The 9,482-nt window shown below is 38.9% G+C and overlaps 1 pseudogene; it reads left to right on the top strand.

Annotated features, from left to right (window-relative positions):
• Nucleotides 1-524: 524 nt before the first annotated feature.
• LOC100630408 (fatty acid-binding protein 5 pseudogene) lies at nt 525-937 on the top strand (annotated as a pseudogene).
• The last annotated feature ends 8,545 nt before the right edge of the window (nt 938-9,482 follow it).

Below are 9,482 nucleotides of genomic sequence, written 5' to 3' on the forward strand. Positions count from 1 at the left end.
TGGCTCTAGGATGAAAGCAAAGGGCAGAATCAGGAAGTGTCTTGATAATACTTCTAATGAAAGTTTGAAGGATTTTAAGGAGATTATTGAATAGGGCTTGCAGACAGTGACGTAGTGGCAAAATAGTTAGCAAAACTATGTCTTGGAACAATGCAGAAAACAGAAAACATACCAATAAAGTGTCACGTCTGACAAAGGAGATTTCCAGGCAGAATATCAGAACTGCCAACTGGTCTCTTTTAGCTTCTTTTAATAAAATACTAGAAGAGAAAAAATGAACTAAGGACCAAACTGTTAAGTTTATCAGCAGAATTTAGAGAAAATATAAAAGAGCCAAGACTTGCTAGATTATTTCAGTCTGTCCAAACAAACAATTTTCAAAGAAAGAAACAGTTTTAGGTCAAAAATCAAATCAAGGAGTATTGTAAAACCCTTTGTTAAAACATCAGAAAGATGTTAAACGATTTAAAAAGAGCTCTGCCAGATGCTGTTCTGCCCGCCCTGAAAGCCCACCCATGCCCACCATGGCCACCATTCAGCAGCTGGGAGAACGATGGCACCTGGTGGAGAGCCTAGACTTTGCTGAATACATGAAGGCAGCAGGCATGGGAATGGCTCTGTGAAAAATGGGTGCAGTGGCCAAACCAGATTATGTCATCTCTGCTGATGACAAGAGCCTTACCATAAAAACTACTAAAAGCACTTTCAAAACAATACAGTTTTCTTGTAAACTTGGAGAGGAGTTGAAGAAACTACAGTTGGTGGCAGAAACACTCAAATCTGCAACTTTACAAACGGTGCATTGCATTTGTTCGACACTAGGAACGGGATGGGAAAGGAAAATACAATAACAAGAAAAGTGGAAGATGGAAAATTTGTGGTGGAATGCATGACAAGCAATATCACCAATACTAAGATTTATGAAAAAGCAGAATAAAAATTTCATCATCACTTTCAACAGCAATTAGCTGTGAGAACAAACTCAGCTTAAATCTCAAATAAAACAAAATAAAAATACATAAATAAAAAGAGCTCCATCCCTGCTCAATCAACAGAATGCTGTGGAACTGATGCCAGACCAGTTTATGGGGATCAGGCCTTGAGTGACTGGCACCTTCCAGACCTTCCATTTACTCCAGGGTGTCTCAGTTTTGAAGGGAGGGATTGGAAGAATCTTTAGGCCTCAACTGTCTGTTTATGATCCCGATTGAAAACTTACTAGGTCTTCGGGGAAGCTACTGTAATGGACAATCGGGTTATTTGTCTGGGGCCCAGTCAGGAGTCTCTAGAGTAAAGTTATGATAATGAAGATAATGAAGTAGTAAAACCATGTTCATGTAGGTAGTAAGCTGCATGGGGGTCTGGTTTCGGTTCTTTCAGTTCTTACTCTACATGAAACTAATGTTAAAAGAGCTGTCAAAGTAAGAATTGCACATGGACGAAGTTAAACAGACAAAAGAGACTTTATTGAAGATTATTACAATTGAGGAGAGAGATTGAACCCAAATTCTACTGCAACAAAGACCTAGAGAGATTTTAAGAGCTGGAGTCAGGGGAATCGTAAGCCGCCTATGTTCCTACTTGACATTATCCAAAGGAAAAGGAAACCTGCTCGTATCTTCATGGTAGGAAGTAGTGTCAAAGGAGGCAGAGAAAGAATTTGCACTTCCAAGTTTTCTAAAGTGCTCTAAGAAAAGGGAGGTCAAGGGCCTACAGTCAGGGAAAACAACCTGTATAAAGTTTACTCGAGCTGAAGGGAACATTGAAGGCCATCTTGGTTAGAGTGCTCATGTTATTTAACTTGAAGGCATTTTTCTATTTCTGCACTGTATCATTTGGGCTATGCTGTAGTGTTGTCCTTATTGCACAAGGTGAACTAGGTGAGATACTGTGAGTATATGCAAATTGAGTTGGGAAAGAGATGTAAATTTTTAGCCCAGTGAAGAAATGTCTTAAGTAATGCCTTCACTAATTCTGACCTGTTCCCAAAGCTCTTGGTCTCAGGAAGATGTAACAGTCTGACCACTGTATACTCAGTCTCTTCATTTATTTATAATTATCAGTTCTAACTCACGGTGTGCTAACTCCATTCTATATGTTTTATCCTGGTGGATAAACAATTGAGTTCATCAGAGATGAACAGGACTCTCTTTTCTAGAATTTCCACGGGGGATAAATTGGCCACTTGTATTTCATTGGCTCTGACTGCATCTTCTTCCACCCTCCCCAAACAAAATTTGTGGCTATTTTTGTTTGAATGTTAGGGTCATATCCAATAATATCTATTACAGAAATAAATGAATGATAGTGAGGCTGACCTCAGTCTTTTTAACACCGACTATCTGAACAAAATGACAATATTTTCAGACTTCTAAGGAAAACTGATTTTGATTAAAAGCAATGGCATCAAAGCCATTTGACACATGTGTTGTCAAATATTTGTGAAGGCAACAGAACCACATTCTCAGTTGAGAAGGCTCACTTCTGAAAATATTCTACCCATTTATTTTTCTTGAAAGTAATCACTCTGGTCAGCCATTAAAATTATGAACCCGAGAATAGTGATATTAGGTTTATAAAAAAGTTGTGGACTCTCCAACAGGACTATCAGAGCTTGAACTGACCCAGTTCCCAACTCATAGTAAGAATCTTCAGGGGAAGTGGTACTTCAGCAAACCACACCTGCTTATAATTCTAAAGAAATGAACCTTCAAGATGTACTAGTCGAGTGTTTTAATGTTCAGGATGGAATCTATACAAAGCTTGAGGTGAATTATTGAATTATTAATTATAATCCCTCATTATGAAAATAATCCTATAATTGCATAGAAGAAATTCCTTTCATAGAATCTTTCCTGGAGGCACAATCTCTCAGATTTCCATTTGGATTGTACTTTTTAAATATACATTTATTTAAAGATTTTCTTTTTCCTTTTTCTCCCAAAGCCCCCAGTACATGGTTGTGTATTTTTAGTTTTGAGTCCTTCTAGTTGTGGCATGTGGAACGCCGCCTCACCATGGCTTGATGAGCAGTGCCATGTCCGCACCCAGGATCCGAACTGGTGAAACCCTGGGCCGCCGAAGTGGAGCGTACAAACTTAACCACTCGGCCACAGGGTCGGCCCCTAAATATATATTTATCAATACCAAAATGTTGCTTGGTTGACTTCAAGTCACGAGGCTTCTACAAATTTTCTTTAATGAACAAGTGTTACATTCCAATGAAAAATAGACAATAAATATCCTTCCAAAATACCCATATGTTAGCTTATTAGGGCTGCCGTAACAAAGTACCACACACTGAGTGGCTTAAACAGAAATTTGTCATCTCATAGTTCCAGAAGCTAAAAGTCCAAAATCAAGCTGTGAGCAGGTTTGGTTCCTTCTGAGGACTGCGGGGGAAGGATGTGTTCCAGGCATCTCTGCTTGGCTTGTAGAGGCCATCTTCCCGCTGTGTCTCTGCACATTGCCTTCCCTTTCTGTATATACCTGTATCCAAATTTCTGCTTTTTATAAGGATATTAGTCATATCAGATGAGGGCCCACTCTAATGATCTCACTTTAACTTGATTACCTCTGTAATGACCCTATCTCCAAATAAGGTCGCATTCTAAGGTACTAGGGGTTAGGAATTCAACATATGAATTTGGGGGGAACACAATTCAACCCATAACAATCTTATTTAATAATAATTGTAGAAACACACAAGGCATTCATGTACTTCAGACTCCAAGAATTAGACAGTCCTAGTTAGTGATGAGGTGGAATTAAGAAAGAATACTCTTGCTATTCTATAATCCTGGCATCACAGGACTGCCTCTGGTACTGTAGCTCATCCAAGACTTCAGGGAACTGGGCTCTTGCCATCTCTAGTACCTCACAGCTCTTCTGGCTCACTGGGGCAGGGGAACTTCATTAGGCTTGGCTGACATTTGTTAATAGGACATATAACGCAGCCTGTCCCTAGAACTCTGTTTGGTCCTGTTCTTATTTGTTTTAGTTTGTTTGCTTGGCAAAGACACTGAACATTTGTCATAACACGACTTGTCAACTGAGAGCACAACAGTAGGGCATTTCTCTGACCTTCTCATAGGCATATGGAGTCCTTGTGGAGGTCATAAGGAGATGAGCTTTGCAGAATCTGCCCTTTTTGTTGGCTACTGTGATCTCCCAGTGGCAGCTTAGAGCGGTTGTTTTCCATCCCTTCTTCTGGACCATATTTGTGAAAAAGCTATGGGTGGAGCCCTGCACTACCTTATGAAACAGTGCCAGGTAATCTTGATATTTCATACTCTGAAGAACCGGTCTTTGTTAGACCTCAAGGAAATGGAATGGCCATCTTTGTAAGTCAGTGATGAGATATCCCCCAGCAGAGCCCTTGAAAATCAGCCAGCTTGACACAGCCTCAACCTGGATGGTATATCAAGTAGAATGGCAGCTTTATCTCAGCAGGCTGTTCATGTGCGTGATAGGATCAGATGAAACTAGGCTGCCTCAACCAACATAGAGAAAAAATAAATTAGCACAGCAGCAATGCCTTCTTAGATCCTCAGCCTCCAAGGTAAGTATATCTCTTTATCTATCTAGGTCTGCCCAGTCACAAGCATCTCCAAGATCTTATGTAACTAAGCAAAGGAAAGGATAGGCCTGTGACTTGTTGGCAGGGAGCAAATCGAGGCACTTCAGAAACCCAAAATGCGGGGCCGGCCCTGTGGCGCAGTGGTTAAGTTCGCACATTCGGCTTCTTGGCGGCCTGGGGTTTGCCAGTTCAGATTCCCTGTGCAGACATGGCACTGCTTGGCACGCCATGCTGTGGTAGGCGTCCCACATATAAAGTAGAGGAAGACGGGCACAGATGTTAGCTCAGGGCCAGGCTTCCTCAGCAAAAAGAGGAGGACTGGCAGTAGTTAGCTCAGGGCTAATCTTCCTCAAAAAAAAAAAAGAAACCCAAAAGGTTCCTTACATTAAGAAGCTGACTGTAGCCTTTGACCCTGGGCTTCACGTGTTACAAGCTGTATTAGTTTGCTAGGGCTGTGTATTGGTGAAAAATCTCAATTTTCCATGTGTTATTTTCACTCTCACGCTACTACCACATTCATAACACTTCACTTCTGACACTACTAGTCACTAAATGTGGGGGTCCCCACACCAAGCAATTCTCCATGTTACCAGCTGGGTGTCCTAAAACTTAACTCAATTCTGACCCTATCTGCCTGGTGACAGTGTGAGATCCCACAGATTAAGGGCTCAGTCTCCCAAGACAGCTCCCACCCCACTTCAGGTGCCAATAGCAAATAGTAGATCTCAAGGTTACCCACAACTACTGTCCAACTTGGCTGCAAATTGGAGGTTTCCATGACCCCCTCCTCGGGTTCAATTAATTTGCTAGAGCAGCTCACAGAACTCAGGGAAACACTTACATTTATCAGTTTATTAAAGGATATGATAAAGGATACAGATGAACAACCAGATAAACAAATACATAGGGCGAGGTCTGGGAGGGTCCCAAGCACAGGAGCTTCTGTCCCCATGGAGTTGGAGTTCATCAACCTCCCAGTATGTGGATGTAGTCACCAACCTGGAAGCTCTCTGAACCCCATACTACCGGGATTTTTACGGAGGTTTCATCACTTAGACATAATCAATCATTAACTCCATTTTCAGTCCTTTTCCTTTCTCAAGAGAATGAGAGGTGAGTCTGAAAATTCCAAGCTTCTAATCATGGCATGCTCTTTCCAGTGACCAGCTCTCATCCAGGAGCCATCTAGGAGCCCACCCAGAGTCACTTCTTTAGAACAAAAGACACCCTTGTCACCCAGAAAATTACAAGGGCTTCAGGAGCCTAGTGTCAGGAGCCAGGGGCAGAGACCAAATATTTTTTCTATCATCTCGCATGTCCCTGATGAATATATGTGCTAGAATTCTTGACAAAATATTAGCCAAACAAGTTCAACAGCACGTTAAAAACATTATACACCATGATCAAGTGGAATTTATCCCTGGGAAGTCAGGATTATTCAACTCACAGTAATCAATAAATGTGATATACCACTTTAGTAAAATGAAAGATAAAAATTATGATCATTTCAATAGATGTAGAAAAAACACTTGACAAAATTCAACATCCTTTCATGACAACAACTCTCAACACAGTGAGTATAGAAGGACTGTACCTCAACATAATAAAGGCTGTATATGACAAGCCCACAGCTAATATCATACTCAAAGGTGAGAGGGTGAAAACCTTTACTCTAAGATCAGAAACAAGTCAAGGGTGCTCACTCTCACCCTTGTGATTCAACATAATACTGGAAGTCCTCGGCGGGGCAGTTAAGCAAGAAAAAGAAATAAAAGTCATCCAAATTGGAAAGGATGAAGTAAAATTGTTGGCAGACAATATGATCTCATATACAGAAAATCCTAAAGATTCGAAAAAGAAACCTGTGAGACCTAATCAACAAATTCAGTAAGGTTGCAGGATATAAAATCAACATACAATGGCTGGCCCAGTGGCATAGTGATTAAGTTCATGCACTCCACTTCAGCAGCCCAGGGTTCACAGGTTTGGGTCCGGGGCATGGACCCAGCACCACTCATCAAGCCACGCTGTGGTGGCATCCCACATAAATAGAGGAAGATTGGCACAGATATTAGCTCAGTGACAATCTTTTTCAAGAAAAATAGAGGAAGCTTGGCAACAGATGTTAGCTCAGGGCCAATCTTCCTCACACACACACAAAATGAACATACAGAAATTAGTTTCTTTTCTATACACTAACAATGAAATATACAAAAAAGAAATTAGAAAACAATTCTGTTCACAATTGCATCAAAAACAATGAAATACTTAGGAAAAAATTTAACCAACTAGGTGAAAGATCTGTACTATAAAAACTACAAGACTTTGATGAAAGAAATTGAAGAAGACACAAATAAATGGAAAAATATTCTGTGCTTATGGGTTGGAAAAATTAATATTGTTATAATGTCAATACTACCCAAAGCCATCTTTAGATTCAATGCAATCCTCATCAAAATTCCAATGGCATTTTCACAAAAATAGAAAAAATAATCCTAAAATTTGTTTAGAACCACAAAAGACCCCAATAGCCAGAGCAATTCTGAGAAAGAACAAGACTAAAGGTAACACACTTCCTGATTTCAAACTATACTCCAAATCCATAGTAATTCAAACAGTATGGTACTGGTATAAAAATTTACACATAGACCAATGGAACAGAATTGAGAGCTCAGAAATAAACCCCCACATATATGGTCAACCAATATTTGACAAGGGAGCCAAGAAGACTCAATGGGGAAAACATAATCTCTTCAATAAATTCTGTTGGGAAAATTGGATAACCACATGTAGAAAAATGAAACTGGACCCATATCTTATACCACTCACAAAAATGAACTCAAAATGGATTAAAGATTGATATTGTAAAACTCCTAGAAGAAAACAGAGATTTGACATTGGTTTGGCAATGATTTTTTGGATATGACACCAAAAGCACAAGCAACAAAAGCAAAACTCCACATGTGGGAGTACATCAAACTAAAAAGCTTCTGCACAGCAAAAGAAATAATCAACAAAAAAGCTCCAACCTGTGGACTAGGAGAAAATATTTGCAAATCGTATATCTGATAAGGTGTTAATATCCAAAACATATGAATAACTCATACAACACAATAAAAAAAATAAACAACCCAATTAAAAAATGGGCAGAGGAAATAGACATTTTTCCAAAGACATACGAATGGCCAACAGGCACATGAAATGATGCTAAACATCACTAATCATCAGGGATGTGCAAATCAAAACCACAATGAGATGTCCCCTCACACCTATTAGAATGGTTAGCATCAAGAAGACAAAAGATAACAATTGTTGATGAGGATGTGGAGAAGAAGGAACCCTTGTGCACTTTTGGTGGAAATGTAAATTGATATAGCCACTATGGAAAATGGTAAAGAAGCTCCCCAAAAAGTTAAAAATAGAACCATTACATGATCCCACAATCCCACTTCTGGCTATATATCCAAAGGAAATAAAAAAAGGATTTTGAGGGGATATCTTCACTCTCATGTTTGTTGCAGCATTATGCACAATAGCCAAGAGAAGATGTGGTAGATAGAGATAGAGATATACAGATACAGATATAGATAATGGAATATTATCTAGCCATGAGAAAGAAGGTTGTCTTGCCCTTTGTGACAATGTGGATGGAACTTGAAGGCATTATGCTAAGTGAAATGTCAGACAGAGAAAGACAAATACTGTATGATCCTACTTATATGTGGGATCTAAAAAAACTGAAACGAAGACTAGAATGATGGTTACCAGGGGCTAGAGTTGGGAGGGAGAATTGGGGAGATGCTCGCCAAAGGATACAAATTTCCAGTTAGAAGACGAATAAGTTCCGGGATCTAATGCACAGCATTGTCAGTGTAATTAACAATACTGTATTATATATTTGAAAGTTGATAAGAGAGTAGTTCTTAAACGTTCTCACTACAAAATAAAAAATGGTAATTATGTGACATGATGGAGGTGTTAGCTAACACAAGGGTCGTAATCATATTGCAACATATAAGTATCAAATCAACATGTTGTACACCTCAGACTCACACAATGTTATATGTCAATTATATCTCAGTAAACCTGGGGCAAAAAATAAAGAAAATTGAGCTCTGTTACTAAAGAAAATGGGAGAATGGGCATAAACCAGTCAACTAGCAGTATCTGATACAGTGAGTGGTTAAACCACTACAGAGACTAGTATGAGGAAATTGCATGATTAGGCTATTATGTGTGAAGCATGGTGGCAATTTCGATTCATCAGACTGACATAAAATTTTTAAACTATGGCCAAATTTACTAGTGATCATTTCTATCTCCTCAAATAACATCACAAATTTATGAATTCCCAGCATGCACGTAGATACACACACTCAGATGCAAGTTCACGTTTAGAATTAATGTGACCTGATTTCTTATTGTAATTCCATAAACATCTTGCCAATTTAGACTTTTGTTTATCACAAAAGATAATGAAATAGGAAAGGATATAAATTTAGTAGTGTTGATTCTCCAATTCTAATGACTATACAATAAACTATAAATCCTTCATGGGCAGGGACTATTTCACTGAGATTTGGATCTCTTAAGAAATTTTTTTTAGACAATTTTTCTTAAGAAAAATTGGTTTAATCTGCACTACTATGTTCATTACAGCATTATTCACAATAGTCAAGATATGGAAACAGCCTACATGTCCACATAAAGAGAAACAGATAAAGAGAATATGGTATATATATATCTATACTCTCTCTCTCTCACACACACACACACACACACACACACAGTGGAATATCATTCAGCCATAAAAAAGAAGGAAATCCTGTCTTTTGTGACAAACATGGATAAACTTGGAGGGCTTTATACTAAGTGAAATAAGCCAGACAGAAAGAAAAATACT

The sequence above is a fragment of the Equus caballus genome, chromosome 7 (genome assembly GCF_041296265.1).
Source record: "Equus caballus isolate H_3958 breed thoroughbred chromosome 7, TB-T2T, whole genome shotgun sequence".
NCBI classification, from domain to species: Eukaryota; Metazoa; Chordata; class Mammalia; order Perissodactyla; family Equidae; genus Equus; species Equus caballus.